The sequence below is a fragment of the Nylanderia fulva genome, unplaced genomic scaffold, assembly GCF_048542155.1.
Source record: "Nylanderia fulva isolate GAGA-0341 unplaced genomic scaffold, ASM4854215v1 Scaffold7, whole genome shotgun sequence".
NCBI lineage: Eukaryota > Metazoa > Arthropoda > Insecta > Hymenoptera > Formicidae > Nylanderia > Nylanderia fulva.
Window position 1 is genome coordinate 2,700,184 of NW_028190807.1, and position 22,081 is coordinate 2,722,264.

Here is a 22,081-nt window from a genome sequence, read left to right on the forward strand (position 1 = left end):
TAATAATTTTGATATTTTTTGTATATCTATATACACTTTAATCTATATATAATCTATGTTTCTTAATCACATATTAAGATCTTCACGCTGTAATCATCCAGCTGGCAAAATCATTAACTTTTCCGTATAAGAGATATATTCTCTCAATCCTCCGACAAGCGAAAGTGAAAATCGATTCGACGGACGCGTCTGCGTGTTCATTGGCCCACTTTTCTTTTTCCCCTTCGAAGTGTTTTTCCAGACCCCGGAGAAAGGCAGTCGCCGTCGGGCAAAGTGGTTGACATATTGCGTATCCAAGATGATCGACAAGGTGCCACTCGAGACGAGAAGCCGCGGGTATCCTGCGGCGAACTGTCTCGGGGATTGTAAACGTTAGAGATCTCGGTACGAAAACAGCCGACTGATTTCCGCGGCACTTTGCGAGGCCTCCGCTGGCAAGAGAGATAGGCAAACGAGATTTAGCCCCCGAGGTGGTTCCTCTTTATAACGAAGACCGATGATAGTTGGGGCTTGGCCCGGAACCTGGGCGAAATGGCAAGGGCTTCAGAAAGGAGAGAGAGAGAGAGGAAGTGGAAAATGAGGGGGAGGATGGGTGAGAATGGTCGTAAGTTGTCGGTTAGGATACCCGGCGCGGCTACTGGGTGAGGCCATTCATTCTGATTAGATGCGGTCTCCCGTGGGGACAGACAGAGAATCTCTCGCTCGACATGCCGGAGTTACTCCCAGAATGCTGAAAAAAGGCGCAAGTCGCGCGCAACCTGCTCTCGATTGCCATAAACATGAACACGGGCAAGCGATCCCTGCTGATTTACTTGTCATGGTTTGCAAACGCGAACTTTGTGCACGTTGTATAAGCGCGATAACGTGAATAGTAGTGTTAAAATGATGCGAACACTTGAATAATCTAAAATAAATGCAATTTATCGTGATTCATTGTTTCTCTCTTCATAAGAATTTGATAAAAGAGACCTCAAACTGAATTCTTCTAATATCTGAAATATTTTCGACAATAATTAATGCAAGGCGTATATTTGAAGATCGGTAGATATACGCTCATTCCGTAGCTCTCAGCTTCAAGTACGTCGCATCGACGTCATTGAACTTCGGAACAGGCGTGCGAACGAGACGTCACCGTCGTTTGCATATCTTGAAGACTTCCACTTTCGCGGTTGCACGCTTAGCTCGGCGCGACGGCAGCTCTTGAAAAACAATAACGTATCGTTGACTTTGAATTTTCCGCGATAGCGGCTCGGCGTTATTTCGCTCCCGCGAGTGTTATGGGGCTGAGTTTTCGACCGTATTATTTCCCCTGCGGCACGTTGCGCCGTTCTTCCTCCTTTCATAGCACGTGGCAGGTGAGAGAAAGAGACGGGAAAGAAAGGGAGCGAACGCGCCGTCGTCAGGGTGAAGTTCCCAGCCGCGACTTTCTCGCCTGTTTCCCGGGATACGAGCGAGACAGAGCGATTGGAGCGAAAATACAAGAACCAAACCGAGCAGGAGACGTTAACTTTTTGGCACTTTCAAGTTTGATGGGATTTTCCTCTCTCCTCCCGTTCTTCAGGGTGAAGTTTTTCCATACTCCTTAGCTTCCTAAGATGCCTATCTTTCGTCGCGATATAAAGCAAAGTATAGCCATATTCGCAAACTTGCAAGTTTATACAGTTCTAAATAGATATATATCATACATCTCGGTAAAGTCATTATTCTGTTTATGGAACCCTATAATTATCGAGTAGTGCAATCTCCATTTTGTAATCAACACGTTATAGAGATATTTTATGTAATATAAACGTGATGATACTAATTTATCGTATCCTCCTGATATGTACTCATTAGCACATAGCTCGTGGAAATCTCTCTCATGAATCCTAATGAAAAATGCACGCGATATATACGTTGCATAAGCGCGTCCTATGCGCTTAATCCGGCATGAACGAATTGCGACAGCGCTCGTGCAAGCCGATACAGTGTGCTGATTTACATAGAGAAATTTGTTATGCTGATTACCGGGGAGCGATCGTTTTAACCGAAGAATTGCCATGCTGAAACACCGTTTGTTTAATCGCCAATGAATTATCACGATTTTTTTGCACGTGTTGCATACAGATGATCCCAAATAATATCAAATTCCTGGCATCCTTGTGCAGGTGCAATCATATCGATTAATATAAATAAATTAATTGGGGTCGACCCAAATCACGACTATAAATTACTTTATTATATTATCCAAATATACTGCAGGAAAAGATAAATTGTGTTTTTCTTTGGAAAATTGAATATAAATAATACATAAATGAATATAAATATTCTATAAAATAATATAACAATATAATACACATAATTTTATGAATATTTTTTAAGCTTTTATTTTTCTATTAAAAAATATTTCAATATTATATCTAAATTTTTAAACTGGGCACGTACTCACAATTATCTACTGTACATAAGCTTGGCAACATATATCATTAATTAATCTAACTAAAAATAATTAAAACACACGAATAATGCAACTTGTCTCATATTTTATTTAAGCTCTGGTCTCACGCAACCAGCGGTCTATTTTTCTCGAGAGAAGTTTTAATTTTAATCTATGTTAACTTCTTCAACGTCAATATAAATACTTTTATAATAACAGTGCTCTCTCGCTGATATAGTTATTTAATTCAAGAGAATAGTATACAGTTATGGATAAACATATCGATGAATTACAAAATCATTCTCTCTCTCTCTCTCTCCTTATTGTGTATCATTGTATCAAAAACTTGCGAGAGAACTACTAGTTCGGCATATACACAGATCGCAAAAATTTTGTTGCCTCGTTATCGCAATTTTCATTTATATCGTCCATTTCTTGCGTATAACGTTCGAAAAATGGCGCATTCAACGGTGTAAAAACGCGTTATATAGCAAAAAATGCTACAAAACGCAGTGAAAATCGCGCAGGCGTAGCCATACGATAAACAATACACGTTTCTGGACAAACCCTTGCACCCGCGCGTACGCTTTTATGTTTTATTCTGGACCCGCGTTTCGGCAGAAAATTTAATATCCTGGCCGCTGCAAACGATGCGCGTCGCTATTTTGGATGTTTGTACAAAATCCTTCCGGATTGCGTATCGTCGGTAAATCAACCATCACGCGATTGCAACTGCATTGCAAAATCATCGCAGTCGCAAATGGCAATTATGTCTTCTCTCTTACCTTTCGCGTTCGTCCGTCTCAGCAACTTCTTGTCCACCCTAAATTCGATTTAGAAACCAGGTCAGAACTCGTCTTGCCTGATCGTCGAAGCGACTTTTATTATTAAATAAAAGCTGGCAGGATCTTTCCTCGTTCGTTTCATCTTTTATTTATTTTTTTCTAGCAAACATAATTTTATAAATACGTGATGTTTCTTCTAAGATATTGGATATTTTTATCTTATAGATACATCTCATAAAATGCGCGATAGTCTATATATCTGGACGATCAGAGCAAGACATCTTTTAAATAAACTTTCTAACTTTATCTAGTAAAAGAAACATCGTATATATTCGCTACATGCTCATAAATTATTATCTCGGAAAGCAGACATGATTTAGCCTCAAAATTACTCAAGCGTTCGTTCCTATCGTTCAGAACGTTGTTTAACTGAACAAAGAAAACTGAATAAAAAAAACACTCTATAATCTCAGTAATAAATGCACATTTTTATCATCAAGACTATGGTCTAATCTATATTGAGTAAAACTTGTTACTAGAGAATCTGGAGAAACAAATAGATTCAAACACCGCTTGCGCGTATGAAAAATATGTTCGAATCCTTTTTTACACACAATAAAAGTTTTATTCTAGTAAAAAGCGAAAATAATTTCAGACATTTTCAATCCTGGATTAAATTCCAGTCACTTTCGTCACGCGTGTTATAGTTGTTGACACCGGCGTTTCGCGTCATCATATACCCCTTGTATCCTCGAAACGAACGCCATTAGGGCAACATTTCGCGTCGCTTCGGCGTAACTTCGTTTTTACAGAATAATGAGATTCAGTTGAAATTCAACGTATGCTGATCGTCAATTTGTCGACGCGTAATCGTCCCTATTCGTCGACTGTCCCGCCGCATTTTATATCTCGAGATTCAATGTTTTCCTCTCTCTCTCGATTTATATTTTTTCTTTTTTTTTTTCTTTTCGGCATTTCCGCACACGCTGGCGCGCGCATAATACGCGCGCTCGGGCGATGAACAAAAGCGCTTTTTAGAAAAAAATTTATTGCTACGCGCCGGGGATCGCGAACACGTCGCTTACTGACATGCAGTCGCCCCGTTCCCATTTCTCCGCATAGAAATCCTCTGCCAGTCCCTTCGTTGTCTAAATGCATCATGGCACCCTCTTCCGGTCTAGTCTGTGAACATATATTTCGTTGCTACATTTTTAAGCCTGTTTCTCTTGCATTGTGAAAACACGTTAAATGTGGTGGTTATTTTGATTGAATTTTTTCATTGAATAATACATTTCTTTTTTAATGTGCATAAATAACTTCCCTTGTGGAAGTATATCCGTGTTATTGAACTATATACCAGCATAATGCTTGTTACGTTCAACGAAATATTCAGTTGATAGATACCATTAATTAGTTCTATAATTATATGCGGTTGTGTGAGATAATGATGAAATATATAACAAATTTATGGATTATTCGGTGTTAAATGTGATTATCGTTATTATCCTCTATCCCCCTCTCTCGTGCTCGCGAAATACAAATGTAAATTACAATAGTTGAAACTAGGTAATGATTATCATTACTACATATTACATTACGTATACAAAGATTTACAATTACAAATGATGATTGAAAATTTAATCGTTTTATGAATTAAAACATTATATATGAGAGAGAAAGAGAGAGTAAAAAGATTAATGATAGATTTAATTTTGACTTTGTAATTAACGAAGTGGATAATCGAGTATGCTTCGAATTTTAAGCGAATATTTTTCGTCGGATTTTTATTCCTAGTTTTTCACCGACCAACGTGAATATTCGCCTCATGGTTGACAGAGAGCGATTATAATCCACACGATGCTCCACCGCATGTTTGACGCGCGGATAAAATCCCGTTGTTAAAAAATACGTAAAATCGCTCACCAGGAATGTTCTAAATGTGTATATATTTCAGAGCGCATTTGTGATAACAGACATCTCTCCACATACTTCAAAATATCATGTAGGTATATTTTATTACATGATAAAATTTTAATAATTTTCAATTTTTCCTTTTTATTTTAATTCCACGTAACAAAAAATTTTTTATTCTATAATATGCTAACCATTTCTTTTAAAAATACAGATTCGTAAAGATTCAATTATTCCAGCACTGAAAAAAAATCTTGTTGCATTAACAAAAATTTTATTCGAAAATGGACAAAACAGAATTACTGGTTGAATCTACCTTTAAAAAGGAGAATTCCTTTTTAATGCAACAAGCATCTTGTTTGTACAACAAATCAGTTGTTTGTCTTCGTCTATTTGCAACAAATGTTTTTTTTCCAATGAGTAAATATAAAAGATTTATATATATTCTTAATTTATTTTTTTTGCTTATTCTCAATAATGCATTAATGGCCTTAATCAATTAATAAACAATCCATTGATGTTTTTTATCTTACATAAGTTTTCATTACCCGATCGTTCAGCTATATCTAATATAATATATGACTCTGTAATAATGTAAAAATAACCAGTGAAATTGCAGATGTATTTGCAGTTTCGATTTTATTTATATTTGACATTCACCCATTTAGATTCTCGTTTATTGAATTAAAAACATAAAAGTTCTAGGGATGCATACAATATATGTATATGCATAAATATATGAATCTAGAGGTAGAGCATAGATGGATAAGAAAAATGTTAATATAAAGCGCTTTAAAATGCCACGTTGTTTTACAATTATTATGATTTTTATGATAAATAAGAAAAAATTCTCCATGTAAAAGCATTAGGAATTAAAGCTTTGACAGAGATTGTCTATGCTGAATACCGGAAAGATGAGCTGAATAGGAGCGACGTAATACTATACAACGAAGAATCTTTATGAAATACTTGCTCCATTGCCATGAATTTTATGAATAATTTAAAAGCTACCTCTTTAGGCTACGCGTTTGTCGAAGAAATGAAAGATCAAGATAAATACGTGGAAAAATGTTTGACCCATTTCATATATAGTGAATAAAACTCACTAAAAATGTGAGAGATATGTAAAATTTGTCGTTTTTAATATTATCTTACGTGTATCATGACATTCGTTTCTATAGAATCTTGTACGCATATATTCATACACATAAATAACTAAACTAATATCTTTTGTACTAAAAAGAATATAAATGATAAAGGTATATGATATTATATTAATAGCATTTGCGTCCGTCTATAAACTGTCAGCAAAGATATGATATATGAAATGTAGAATAAAGGAAGACGTAGAGGACTCTTCGTATAATATCTTGAAGCCACCTGCTATGTTACAATTCACAACCGCTGACCCGCAAAGCTAATTTTCTCAAATTCATCAACGCATTATATTTTTTTATTTTATCCTCGCCGGGTGAAAAAAGCGGATTACACATCTCTCACACAGGATATTTTCCTTTTTCTGTCTGTACCGTCGGGAACGTGAGAATTAGAACGTGCCAGTACCGCGGAGGGTGGAAAAGCGGATGAGTGGAATAAAACGTAAGTAGCGGGTGAAGAATCGCGCGAAAGGTAGAATTTCTTTCTTCCTTGTCATGTACGTGGCATGAATATACCATTACAAACTCTTCATTACTCGCCTTCTAGAGAAATCACGCAAATTTTAAAAAGGAAGACGTTCGTGTTCATCCGGCAACGTTAATCAGAGTTGCGCATTTTAAGTATCACACCTAGATTACGAGAGCTGCATACGCAGCGTTTTATTTCATAAAATAACAAATCTTATAAAATAAAAATAATAATAATAAATGTATGTGTTTTTCGATGCAAGAATAATACACATGAAAGATTCCGTGTTGTTTTAATTACGTAACACAATGAAAAGAAAGGAGGGAAAATGCGCGCCGGATGTATTTTATCACGGAAATAAGTTTTAATCCCTTTCTATCTATCTCGTCCCGCTCATCTCGAATCCCAGAGGACGAAAGAATTGGGGCGTGAAGATGCCGCATGCCTTGAAGGGTACAGAAACGTGTACGCCCTGTGACAACTCTGCGAGAGAACGTCTCGGACGGCGAGGTAATCCACGTAGTTCCGGCACGTCCAATAAGAAGTATCAGAATTCCAAGAGACTGTCTAATCAAAAGGAACGTGTCGCAAATTGCACGGTTCCGCACGTAACCGTGATCATCGGATCTACATGCGACGAATACGCGGGAAGTTATTTTCAGTTAGTTCGAGCAATGGAATATATACGGTTGAAACGCGTGAAAACGGCGCTGTCAAGAGATGGTATCCTCTCTCCGTCGAGGATCGTATGGTACCCGATCGTGCGGGTTTGTCAGAAAAGGAATATCGGTCGCGGACATATCGAGCGGACGAAGGCGGAAAATACGACGACGGAAAATAAGGCGGAGTTCACGCGAAATGAAAAAGAAGGAAGACGAATTCTCGCCTGGTACGTGCTTCGCGTCCATCCATCACAAGCTGACAACTGGTGTAGCCCGGGCTGCCACCACTCCATCGTCCCGCGTTTAGATTATCTGTACGTCGTTGTTCCTCGCTCGTTGTGCACGAACGACCGCCACCGCCGCTTCATCTCGTTATATTTTCCGTCTTAATTCCAGGGCGAGCGACGAGAGATACGCAAGATAACGCGTAGGCGGACTACCCGTGGCTCGGAAATTATTACGTAGAATAATCCGTGCGGCGTAAAAGGAAAGAGAGAGAGAGAGAGAGAGAGAGAAGAGACAATTCTTCGCGTCTCTTCGGTGTGAGCTTACAGCTTTGCGAAACTCTCCTCACTTCTACTGTACGTCTACTATACGAAATAAACCTGGGCTTTCATCGAAACGAATCTCGCGGTAAAGTTCGTTTCGGTCGAGTGTTTCTATTCAAATTCCATTTTCGGGTTTATTACTTATTCGTGCGCAAAACTCTCGCGCTCCAGTTTCCTTATTGAAAATATTTGTCGTGTCAAGAGAGATTTTCCGAATGCGCGTCTATGGTGAAGTACTTGCGAATGAGTTTTTTGTAAAGTTTTCATGCGAATATAAATGTTAAATTTTGCGAATTCATGGATTGCGAATTTGGGATATATCATTGATGCATATTTATAGCCAACGGTATAGCAATTGTGTGATTTATTAGCGCTTCACTGGAGCGTACCAATGATAAATTGTTAGTAGTAACAAAATATTTCTGGAACGCGATTTATCTCTTTTGTAAATTATTCTCGGTAGATGAACGTTTTATTTCATTCAGATTATATTAATAATGAACGCGCATTTATAAAACGTCCACTGTGTAGAGATATTTATGCTTAACAAATGAAAACGTTCGGTCTATCCGCAATGATACGTGCATATGACAAAACGCTCTCACGCACTTTGCGTTTATGTCCCCTATCACGTTTATTTATTTATATTAAACATGCAAAAACCTTTTCCGGCTTAAAAGCAATGGTGAAAGCCATCAGCCGCGGGTAATAGCTTTGCACGCCGGGCTTTCGAGATCCTGTCGATTACAGTATACCTGCGCTTACAGAGTGTATCTGCTAACCTTTTTGGTTATTTTATCCATAATAAATTGAATTTGTAATGTATTGACATTTTATGTATATAGCTTTATTATGCAAGTGCCGTTTGTCTGGACAGAATTATAAAGAAGTTTGATAACTGTCTCCCTCTGAGAGTAATCGCGTTACATTTTTACATTTTCATTTTGCGCGGAAAAATTAAAGATTGTAAGAGGGCCGCGAGTCGACAAGTCTATCAGCAAATTCGCCTTTATACGCGGCGAAGAAACAAACCGTCGGGAATTTTTCCGCATTCTGATTTAGTTCGTCCGCGAAGCGTAATAAGCGTTGCTGCAATTCATTTGCCGAGTAAAGCGGGTGCATTCTGGGTAAATGAATTACATTACCCCGGGATTATATAATGAAATATACCGCGTAAGAAAATTATGAAAAGACGCCCTGGGTACCGGCGCAGATGCGCAAGTAAATCGAAATATGCCGCCGTGCGGGATAAAATTGTGCGTTAAATTTATGGTCCTGAATTGATAGCGAAACAAAGACGTCCCTTCGAAGGATTCGCGATACGCGCGACGGCGCTTGGTCAGGATCTCTATGCTTAAAACTGGGAAAGGAACAGCGCCCGTAAATATGGCTTACGGGCTCAAAATGTAAAATAATGAGATGTTCTTGTTAATATTTATAAGCGAACATATGCGGCCCCTCGATTTTTGCGGGTAAATAAGCGTAAAATTACACGCTTGCTTGATTTTAAAACTTACGTATATTAAAACATTCTCGTCTACAAAATACAATGAATAAGACCAATCCACTAGGAAATTTTTACGTAACTCTCTTACGTGTACATCTACCAGGCCGTTTAATTCTTTTTATTCCAATAATTTACATCCAATTTTATTACGTAGAAATATCAATGCTAAGTTTTGGTGTGCTTTTAGATTCATTTATGTGAGCAGCGCCATATCAGTGCAGCAAGTGAATTTTTCAAAGTTAAGTTTTACCGCAGATGCTTCCTTCGTTGATTTAATTAAAAAGCGCCGTTATTATTTACGGAGCTCCCCGTAATCGCACTCCCTCCGGCTATATACATTTATCATGTGCGCTCGCATGTGAGGCTCGACTCGAATTTAATCCTAAAGTGACTTACTGGTAGTCTCTAGACTACGTTATTTTAACATCATTCAGAATAATCTTTTCCCGGTTTTGCCAATTTTAGTGCGCAAAATATTCTACATAATATTTTTTAAAAATATTTTTAATCCGCTAAGTACTCCCGTATAATATGATCCTACATCTCCGGTCAATTTTATTGAATCCACGAAACAATATTGTTGAAACAACCTGAAATCCACACACGGAAAAAGAGAGTCTGCATGCGCTCGAGCGATTTTCACGAGACGTGTCCGCCGTACAAATAGGGCGGAATGATGGATATGATAAGTTGTCCAGATAGCGGACGAGGGTTATTTTCAATACATCAACCCTGGTTAACCCCGGGCAGGTGCATAGACGCGCGTTCCGCATCCGAGCCGAGCGCGAACGGAGAGCGTACGTGGCCGGATGACAAAGGATACGCCCGCCTTTCGCAGGTCACCTGGCGGATAGCTCGATTAATTAACGCTCGTTGATTGGAGAACTCTGTGGCGAACGCGCGACATGCAGCGGGAGTTGGTCGTAATTACGAGAACATGGGCGTCCGCCCCTATTTGTCGCATTTTCTGTTTGATTAGAGTCAATTGTTAATTGTCCTTTTTTTTTCCTTTTATGCCCGCAAGAGCTGCACACGACACGCGTACAGTTGGGAAATAAAATTTGCGGACGCAATACCGCGCGGAGATACAAGCTCCTGGAACGCGACACTTGTGCACGAATCCGCAGAAAGTACACGGTGCAGGAACGTGATCGAAATTCGATAATTCTCGCGTTTCTTTGCCATCCACCACGTCATGCTTAAAACAGAATACCTTTAGAGAAAGAAATACCCGCAAACGTGCAAATCGTGTTACTTTAATCCGCTTGTTCACGATTTAACATTTACGCGCGATCTCTTTATAACTTTTCTAATTATACAATGTTTGTTTCTTCGAGCGACGAGCAAAAGGAAGACCGTTACATAATTTATTTTATAAATATCGCGCTGAACAAATCTAATGGAATGTGCATCAAGAGTATTCTTATTGAGCAATCGGTCACTGTCCCCTGTTGCTGGATATGGTACATTATTAATTACAGTAGTGTCGATTCTCTCGCCTCGCATCTGATTCGGTATGATCGATCGACCGGTTGCATCGAGAGAATGCATCTAGCTAGTGGAAATCGTACACACACACACGCACACACACACACACACACACTTACACATTCGATTCTCTTGGAGAACTCTTCAGACACGTAGGTAATGCATATGTTGATTCGAGTTGGTGGTCGTGGACGTGTATGCGCGCATCTGTGTATGGTACACCGCAAGAGATAAGCAAAGACAATGTATCGCATCAGCCGTCCGTAAGATATTTCCAGCAGTCGCTCCTTTTTCACATTCTCTACCATCGCTACCTGCTATTCCCGCATCCCGGAAGATCCGCCGTAGAAAGACGGATACGTCAAGAAGTAAAGTCAGAATCTTATTTCCCGGGACGCTTCTTCCTCGTGTCTTTTCTTCTAGGTCCCCCGCCACCTAGGCCGTCCTCTATTTTTTCCCTCTTTCTTTTATCTTTTCCCTTAACCCCTCCTCGTTTTATCCCTTTCCTCTTTCTCTACCCACGAAGAGACGGTATCACACGTCAAAACTGTAGAATGCAGACGTACAAACCCCAGAGTTGACAGTCTCCGCGAGTGTAGTATCATGGCACACACTGAAATGTCTGTCAACTCGGACGAGCTCATTTCCAAAACGGAAACATGATATTTTTCTCTTTCCTTTCTTCGCACAACGAAATTTATCTTTTCCCGCAAAAGCCATTACAACGATTAAAATAAAATTCTAACAATACGGATGAGGAGCTTTTGCTGCGCGAGAATTTATATTTTTATTTCAATTTTGATATTTCAAAAAGAGATGAATTATTTTGAAAATATATAATTAACGTTACACCGTAATAATTAATGTCCCAGTCCTTAACAACGTTACGGCAATTATTTAGCTACTTCGTACGGTAACTTTACTTAAGATAGGATGGCCCTTTGGGGCTCGTAAATTAATATTCACCGAAGATGGTGGCGAGATATTCTTGGTCGCGCGATTGTGCGATATACAATTAATATTTCCGGCGGATGAAATACACCGGAAATGTTTGTCCGCGGTGTATCGATTCGCGGCGCGAAACAATAGTTTTACACATTTGGTGTAGAATATATAGAAAAACAACAATTAAGCGGTTACACGGCGACGGCCTTTACCGTAATGAATAATAGCCGCGTCCTTACGTGAACCGACGAGAGAAAGGGTCCCCTACGGGCGTTTTTCAGGAACCCTTTTACCCTCTCTCGCTTCAAGGTTTTAATGTCTCCTGCCGGACAGGAAGGGCTAATGGGCAGTTTAATGAAAAACGAGGTCATTCTTTACAATTACGTCTCTCCAGAAGCGACGTGCAATAATTTCAGGCGCGTACGATACGCGCGTCAGCGTCACGGACGTGTTGCTCCGAAAGAATGTCCATCCAGGAGGATGGAAAGAATTCCCATGTCATTCATCAACGCGATTAGCGCGCATTAATAAAAGTCTTGTAACTTTTACGCGGCGCTTTCGCAAAATCAGAAATCTATTTACGCATCCGCGGCAGCGCCCACATAATCTCAGAACCCAAGATATAATAGAATACCATTCTCCGTATATAAATAGAAGAGCGCTCGCGCGATCGCTCAAATAAATCACCGGCTTGTAATCGACGGGGCTATCGATCTCCCGTATATCGATGACAGCTCAAACGTTCCCTCCCCGTATTCCAACGGCAAACAAGTGCGCCGTATCTGATCACGCATTAATCCGGTGAGAATCCGTGAGCGCGGGAGCAATTCGGTGACTTAATTAAACCAATTAATTCCGTGTGGTGTAACGATCACTGTGAAACTTCCAATATCTGAGAACGAGCGGCGGTAACCCGGATCCGCGGTGGTCGTAGTCGATTTCCAGGCGGTTCCGGAATCGCTTTGACCCCGTTACTATTACCAGATAAAGAGTGAGTGCGAGAGAGAGAGCCCATAAAACGACGAGAAGTATCGATTTCAAAAGTGTCGAACTTTTGTACAAGCGAATTGCAAGCTCACGCCAGCAATTTTAGATCCTTAAAAATCCTCTTGTGCAAGATTTATGAAAGAGCATGCTTACTTTGAAGAAAATTCATTTTTGTCGCGCAAAATAGGAGCAATAATATGATAATTTTGAGGAATGAATGTACCGAGTCACATCAGAGGCGAATAAATGAAAGCGCGAGATCGCGCTTAATACGCGTATAGCGAATTAATTGGCGACACCACGATGCGACTTCGAAAACAATCGATTAACAAATATCCCCGTGTAATTAATTCAATCGCAATCAGAGCTCGTACGCACGTACGTTATTAAATTTTCGTCGCCGCTCGTCGATTTTACGTCGCGGATAATCGCTCCCCGTACATTGTAATTCCGTCCGCCTCGCATAATGTACAGTCTTCGACGGCGCATTAATGTATTTCTTTACCTGGATAGAGGTAAAGTTATAACCTTGGCTAGAGGAGGCGGAATTACTTTACAGAGCAGCCACGCGGTAATCGCGCCAAGCCAACACACATATATATATATATATATATATATATATACACTTGAAGAGGGTGCTTCGCGTGGAGAAACGCGGCGATCCCGGGCTTGCGCGGTGCCCGGATAGGTGAGGGTCTACGACCCACCCTTATAATTTGATGTTGCGTGTTATTAAAGGGCCATTAAAACTCTCCGTGCATCTACTAATTGCGGTGCACGTAGACTCCGCGCGCGCCACCGTTTAATCGATATTCGGCTTTGTTGTTTCCACGACGTAAACTCGTCTGCCATTCAAAGCGTTGACATCGTATCCATCAATAACAACATTCTATCGAGTGTAAGCGATATTTGTCGGTATCTGCGTGGCTATCAGAGAATCTCAGTCATGAGATAATGACGCGATGGCAAATTTATTAAATCTATATTATGTTTCGTTCCACGATCCATCACTTTTTCCTTTTCGATATATTAAATTATTTTTAAATCTGATATGTAATTATTATTACAGACTCGTTTATATTTTTTAATTTTCTATACATTGTAAAAATATATTGTATTTAACATACATTGTAGAAATGTTCGAAAAGACCGGTTTTACGTACGAATCGTAAATTATTATTATGTCCTGTAATAATCGCGCGCCTGCAATTTTAAAAACAGAACTTCTCTCCCGTCGTTTGATTTTGTTTCACGAAGGCATTGCACCGCAGTCGATGGCGACCTAGTTTTATACAATATCGCAGCTTCTCGTTACCTTCTCGCTCGCAACACGATCGTGCCGCGGGACTTAACTCATTTTCACGCCGTTATTTGACGCGTTCATCGTGCACGCTAAAGTTTTATGAATCCAGCAACGTAAGCGATAATGTCGCGCAGAAATTACCAAGTCGTTTCTCCGCGAATCGAAGCTGCCGGCGTGTTACGAACTTTAAGTGTCGTTAAACGATGAAAAAGGAAGTGGAACGTCGCAATCGGAGATGTAATGAATCGAGGAAGCGGAGAAGAGTATCGGGAAATGCACGGTATAGCATTTAGAGATAAATTAATTCGGAAGTACTGAGTGTTCTCGCGATCGAAATCGATGAGAGTTAAGGACCTTTAACATTTTCACGAGTGGCGAGTCGTTTAGCGGACATTGCCGTTCTCCGATATCTGTCATTGTGTCGCTCCGTGTTTATTTTTCTATAATTGCTGTATATGTATTTATTTTAAAGTTCGATCGCGTGTTATTATGTTTATTTTATGCAAACATGGTCTCTCCCTCTTTCCCTTAAATATGGAAATTTCGTTGCTCATGACATAACGAATGCAAATATGATGCGCATATATTATTTTTTGTTAATAAGAATTGGAGTATATGCATAAAACCGTAAAAGTAATAAACGCCGTGTAGTATATTTTTTTATTTATCGCTCGACGTGTGTGCATAAAAATTTCAAAAGCGCGTAGCTGTTGAAAGTTATCGACAAATTCTGAAACGTGTTTCGTAGAACGCGCGCTGTGTGTGTGCGTGAAATTTTTTTACATATAGTACCGAAATTAGGAGTGCAAATTGTAAGAAGTATGCATTCCTGTGTTATCTATCAAAAGCGTTGAAATTCGAATGCGCGCAAGCATGTTGTTTTTTGTTGATGTTCCAAGTGCCATTTACTCCGCAGAATATCGAAACAGTGTACTTCGTGCCGAATAAAATTTTCGCGTAAATCTATTTTGTACACACGGACAGCAATATTGATTCTGCTTAATGAACATTTTACTTCAGAGCTATCAACACGATGCAATAAAAATATCTCTCACCATTGAGGCAATTGAAGCGGCAACACAGATCGCAGCAATATTCTCATTTGGTCGTATAAACGCCCGTTGAAAGTTATACAGAATGATGCGTAAATAAACTCGACAAACGCGCAAGGGCTGTTTTCATTCAATCGCGCTCGATCTAACTGATCGGAATCTGAAACGCGTAAACGAGAATGAGTGAGTGAGAAAAGAGAGAGAGAGAGAGAGAGGGAGGAAGCAAATGTTAAACAGGGTAAATTACTCCGAGCAAAGAAAATTTGAATACGTCAAATTTCCTAGCGAGAAACTCGGAAACTGAAAACTCAGAAATTCTCCTGGTGTACGAGACTGCAACTGTTCGAATCGAATGAACGAATGAAAATATCGCCTGGCCTATATACGCGAATCCTCATTAATCGCCAGATACGTCAAGATATCTACGATCTCCCGAAGATCTCTCGGCTCGTTAGGAGCCGGCACTTCCAGAGGAAGAGAAAAGAGAATCGTTATCTTTGCGCGCAATTTCCATATATCTCGGCGCGATAAATGCCGTGCTCTCTCGGAAGGAACGATTCGCCGACAAATAAGCTTCGAGCTTTTTTATCTGGGCCAATGAAAGCGAGGGCGAATGCTTCAGAAGCGAGTCGATAGTTCGATAAGTTCCACTACAACGAGCTCACCTTACGAAACCTTAGCACGCAATCGCGTAGGTAGTCCTCCGCGAATGGAACTTTTACGAGGTAAAAACCGATCGAATCCTGCCATTACGTCGTTCGACTTAAGCTACTATCTTCTCGCGGAAAGATATCGATACCCTGTCAAGTAGGAAGTATACTTCAACGTAATATAATCATAAAATATACGATTTAGAGAGCTCTGAAAATTAAATCAGCTATTATTGGTAATAATATCTTCCGCTTCGCTCCATTATTTGCTGAAAGAGAAAACATTAAATGTTCATCGTAGATGAGCTCGTGAAAATAGGAGCGTTTCGCACCAAAGACACATTTCTCTCGGGAATATCACTCAAAGAGGAAGATGTCTGTACTTATTTTATTCAAACGTGTTTATGCTAATACATCTTGGCGAGTTAACGTTAAACGAATGCGGATGAGAGAAAAAGAGTCGGGAAAATGCGATGATAATTTTTAAAAATCGCGTCGTACGAACCGTTCAAAAAATCCATTGTATACACCGCGAGACTAAATTGTTTGCGTGTAAAGCACGAGCGCGGTAAATCGATTCTGAGACCTGCGCGCCCGAGTCATACCATATATTCCGCGACGACGATAAAACTGTCTTGACCCAGGTTACAGATAAGTTTTGTACATATTCGGAGAGAGTCTTTTACGCGCAAAAATATTTTTAATTTATAAATATTACTTAATTTTAAATATCCCACGAAAGAGGGGAAAATGTACGAGTTCATCATTATGCAGAGAATATATTGTATGGTAATTAAGAATTATGACAACGTCCTAAAACAGTATGATACCGCATTTTAATTATCCTAATCGGAAGAAATAAAAGTTTGCAAAAATTATTTATCTCCGTTAGGAATTATGCAGGGAGGAGAGAGTCGTATGACAAATATATTTTATGCTAAATATATATGTGGAACTCGATAGAGCGAGCGTCAATAAATTATCTGTAAATCAACGCTTACGCCATCACGTGAATACCGCGGGTACGCAATAACGAGGAGAAATATCCGGCAGTTTGCGCCCCGCGAAATGGATTGCCGCTTCGGGACGAGATATGAATATTTAAAGTTGGTGCTCGGTTTTAAAAAATTCACGTTGCAATTAAAAAAAGGCTGTATCTCCTGATACAACCCGTAGGGGTAGGAAAAACATTTGCCAACTTTATTACGTTCGCATTTGTTTACTATAGATTGTAGCGCGTTTAATCTAGTGCGAGAACACTAGACACACGCGACTAAACTGAAACTAGTATGCGCGCCGCATCAAACAAATAGATTCTTTAGTTACCGATCACGGAAACCGCGAATGAATTGTATCGCCGTTCGAAAGCGAGCGAGCTACATACCTAGCTTGAAAAAACAGAGAAAAGAAAAAGTGAGACAGCAAAAACGCTAAAACAGATCAACTGTTAAATCCCAATGTTTTTCAATGTGGATTGCTTTGACGGTTCTGGTTAAGTAAATTTTTCAGATTTTTTTGCAACGGATTATGCGCTCTAATCGATCGTTTGAATATTTTTGATATATTTTTATTAAGTAAATTCATACGAATACATATATATATATATATATATATATGAGAGAGAGATATATAAATTTAACTTAAAGAGAAAATCGAGCGACGATGAGACAAATCAGTCGAGTCTTTCTCTAGCATTCGATTCGAATATAAATGATCGCATCGGTAGAAATATTCTTTGATTAACATCATTTTAAAGATTATCGAAAGCGTCGCGTGCGCCGCGCTATCCCGGGAGAATCTGAACTTTTTATCGGCGAAAGATGAAGGCAACGTTAGTGGTTGATATTGGTCGGCGGTAGACGCGCTGATGGTACCAGCCAGTGTCGGACTTTTCCTCGCACCCACCATCGTAGCAGGAAAGCGAATAGCAAAAGCAAACAGGGGCAGAACTCCGGTGAACTCTATCGCACCATCGCCACCATCACCACCATCACCACCATCACCATCACCTCTCACCCCGCGCGTCCTTTCAACCTCCCCCGGCTTGAACGGGAGGAGAGAAAGAGAGAGAGAGAGAGTGAGAGAGAGAGAACCTCGGCGGTTCCCTGGCTTGCCTCCGCCATTTTCCATCCCCGGCAGATCGGAATCTGTGCCAATGGATGCTGCCACCTCTCGCTGATCTTATTCGCCGGGAGCTGGCGGAAAATGTGAAAAATTCCTATTAAGGGATTCCAATAAGGCTCTCCGCGCGCGGGTGTCGGGGACATAAAACATAATATTATTTCCGGAAAGCGGCGGCGCGAGAATTCAATTTAGCCCCCGTGGCACATAATATAATGCCTCTTCCAACCGCTTCCGTTCTTCTCTGTCACCTTTGACCGAGCGACTTCCTATCTGTGGCCCTGTAGCACTTCCACTAGTTTTGCCGAGTTCATCCCAAAATAAAATTGCCAACACGACAAGATACGTTAGCTTGTGAGAAAGTCTCTCGCGTTTAAACTCGCCAAGATTTAATCAAAGTGCGACAATTGACCTATGTCATTTTGATCATGTTGAGTTTGCACTTAAAATAGCCGAATAAAATAACAAATTCTCTCATTTTTATCAAGTTACGAATATATTCACTAATAAAATCCGCTTACGTATAACAATTAAGTATTAACTCAATAGGAAAAAAAATTCGTTTGTTAAAACGACGAAATGTAACTGCAATTCATTGAGGCTTTACGGAGTTTTATCAACTCGCATTGTTCAATTTTATCTCGAAATAGCAATTGCACTGGAATACAATACAGAATATGAGTAGCAGTTTATTTCGTCGAATCGCGAATATGTTGTACTTCGGCCGAGAAAAGCGGGATTAATTCTTCCAGGATTCAGTTGGCTGGAAGGCAAATGCGATCAATAAATAAACGTAATGCCGCTCGTGAGCTTCTGTCGATTTCTCTCCTTTTTACGGTCCCCTTTCCCTTCCTTTCGATATCGAAAATTTTGCGCTCTTGACTGTCAGGCGATTTCGAGCCGGAAAAGCAAATTCAATGCAGGAAAATTGCACTACCAGGAAGTTTCATATCCACTGCAGAACTATTCCCGACGCGATGTATCCTCATATACGCTATAACATGTTGTATTGTTACCAATACTCGCTGATCGAACATCGTCATAGTGGTATGTAAAATGTAAAATTTGCGCGAACGATTTTCTAATATCGCACGCGATGCGATATTTTCTGTACATTGAAATCTTTCACTTTCATAATGATTTCCTTTAAACGAAACAGAAATATATATGGATATATCCAATGCACATATATCGATTTATATCTCGATTCTATAATTGTATACTCACAGTTAACAGTCGATAAGATATCGTTAACTCCGAGGGTTTGGCGAGCGTACTACTGGGAATCGAAGCCATTAACCTTAGTCTGGAGGCAACCCTGGAGCGGCTTACGCACCACTAAATAATTCCAGGACGCCTCTAAGAAGCTCGAAGATCGGTGCGGGGCTTATCGAGACGAGAATCCTTGAAATGTTCCTTAACAGTCGATCTTCCTTAACGGGATATCTCCACCACCCTCTTTGATAATCTTTAATTCCACAATCCTATTTATTCACTCCATTTGCACTCCAGTGTCGGGGAATAAGTGTTAAACCACCGAGACTTTAAGTATAATTTCAATATATCCAACTCTTGGGTTAGATAAAACAAAATATATTTATTAATATTTAAAATTTTGATAGAAAATTTATCGTATTCCTGGAGCGTAAATTGCGCTGTTATATTGGAGTCCGAAGTTAAGTACTCAGTAACTATAACGGCACGACAATTTCCAATTATCGACTTCACAGCGCCGACTTTAGCGCGCCAATAAAATCATAGTGATTTTCGAATACGTGTTCTCGCAAAAGCGTTATGAATTTTGTTAACTATGTGCGTTCTAGCTAGTTAATTTAGACTTTAATAAATTGTGCATAGTACGGTATCGAACGTACCCTTTATTGCTCGAAGCAATATAGTGTAGAACTAGTATAAAAAATATTTCTAACAATGTATTTATTTTCAGTACATAGGTATAGTATAAAAGAGAACGTGTAAAAATTGTGATACACATTATATAACTTTTTTAATTTATCGCGACATTTTCTGTCGTACGTATTGCGTGTACATAAAGTGTATCGTTCGACAATGTTGACAGATATTCAAGAACTCATCAATATTGAAACGTTCATTCATGTATAATAGTAACTTTGTATTGCGCACATAGATAATGTAAAAGAAAGAACCGTTCGAGATCACGATAAGTTCAACGACTGGAAGAAATTTTCTTGAAATAATGTAGCTTATGAAAGAACCTTTGAAAGAACTTTGTGGTTTCTCATAGATGAAAGTTGATGGTTTCCATTTTTCGCGATATTTATGGATACTTCTATCAACATACATCGGGGGTAAGCAAACGATTTCCGGATAACGGCGCTTCAAAGAAACCGCAAAGCGAGTCAGTATTAACAACGAGCAAGGAATATGATATTTTCCCCGAAGGTCATCCGGTAGCGCGTCTATCTAACCTACCCCGGAGCCAGATTTTGCCGAAGAAAGAAGATCCACGAGAGCCATCAAAGTAGCCTTTCCCAGGACGAAAGCGAATATCGAATTCCGATAAAAGGAAGTAACGCTTTGAGGATCTTTCGCTTTAACGTAAGCAATTCGAAGCCGAAATGGTGACTCTTTCGGAAAAACATCGTATTTATTGATGTTTCCGGACCATCTGCCGTGTTTTTGTTATTTCGTAATTTTCTTTTTTTTCTTTTTTTCTTTTTTTTTTTTTTACAAACGTACGAAAAACAAGTATCGAGAAAAATATTTGGAAGATTGTAGAAAAATAAAAATTTCAACAAGTGAAAAATGATTCATACTACGAAGCATATTTCAGTCAATCTTACAATATTTTGGCCCCGCCTATGCCCTTTCGTGTTTTACAATTACGGTAGTTTTATGAGTTTCAGACTCACGAGCTCGCGGCGGACTTCTGCCAACTTGTGATTGCGCAAGTTTCTAGTTTACGAGTGCGGACTGTCGGGTTATCTGTCTGCGATACTTCCATCTTTACTGCCACACTATCGCATTTACGCGAGCATTATCGCGCGAGCGAAATATGTTAATTTGACTTTATAGATCACGATGGGTTTTTTTCGCAATTACGCATCTTCTTTTTTGACATCAATCGCACGCAAACATAAGCAAGAGCACTGTATAATAAAATTTTAAATTACTCGACGCGCGACATGTCATTCGCGAATGGCGATCCTCGCGGATTCGGCCTTTGTTCGTTGACGCTAACGAAGCGCCAGCATAATGAGGTGCGACACGAAGGTGGCTGGTGGTCGTTTGGGGTGGCGTGAAGGACTGCTTCAGACACCCCTGCGCGTTGCATAAGCGTCTGGTATCAGGGCTCACAGATTCCCTCCCTACGGCACGAGGCGCGAACGACTCCAAAAATACTCACGCGCGATCTACACATCCGTGTGTACGTGATCGCGCATACACGTGTGCGACACACGTGATGCAGACCGTAGCAGGGAGAAGCCTCGAGGGTGTCGAACAAGCACGGACTCAATACAAGCCAGCTGGATTACAGCCTCGCTGTGCGTAGCGATACCTTTCGATAGCATCGATTCGCCACTAGAGTTAGCGACAAGCGGCACTCGCCCCTTTCGCGAGGGGTGATGGACTGTTCTCGTTGATAAAAGCGCCCGTAATCCGATCGATCGATCGATCGCCCTCGCGATCGTGAAGATCGCGAGAATTCGAGAGCCTTTGTGAAGAGCAGGAACATACGCCCGGTGTTTTCAACGGTGTGTTACGTCAAGCTAGATAGTATATAAATCTCTCTGCACTAATATACATTTATTTCCGTACTAATGACTTAAAAATGCGAGTAATTTACGTGATTGTAAATGCAAGGAGAAAACAGTCCTCAGCGGTTGTTGTAGCGCTCGACTGTCGTCCAACGAATTGAGAGTCGAACAAGAAACTCACCTCTTGCACCGTCCCAGGACTGCGAACGTTTTCTCATCGTGCGAAATTACCGTGCCTCTCTGCAACTCTTCGATTTGCGTTCCTCGGCGTAGCTCCAAGCACCTGAGACAAGAGGCGAGACGAGAAAATGCAAAATCGCCTCTCAGCCTGCCTGTGTTCGTG

At 40.1% G+C, this 22,081-nt stretch overlaps 1 long non-coding RNA gene across 1 annotated transcript in view; it reads right to left on the reverse strand.

Moving 5' to 3' along the window:
- Window positions 1–4,261: 4,261 nt before the first annotated feature.
- LOC146720398 (uncharacterized) overlaps window positions 4,262–22,081 on the reverse strand; it is a 37,429-nt gene continuing 19,609 nt past the window's right edge. Inside the window, exons 3-4 of the long non-coding RNA XR_014926088.1 lie at window positions 21,920–22,021; window positions 4,262–4,383 (exon numbers count right to left, since the gene is read on the reverse strand). This is a non-coding gene — a long non-coding RNA (uncharacterized LOC146720398). The remainder of the gene's footprint in view (window positions 4,384–21,919; window positions 22,022–22,081) is intronic.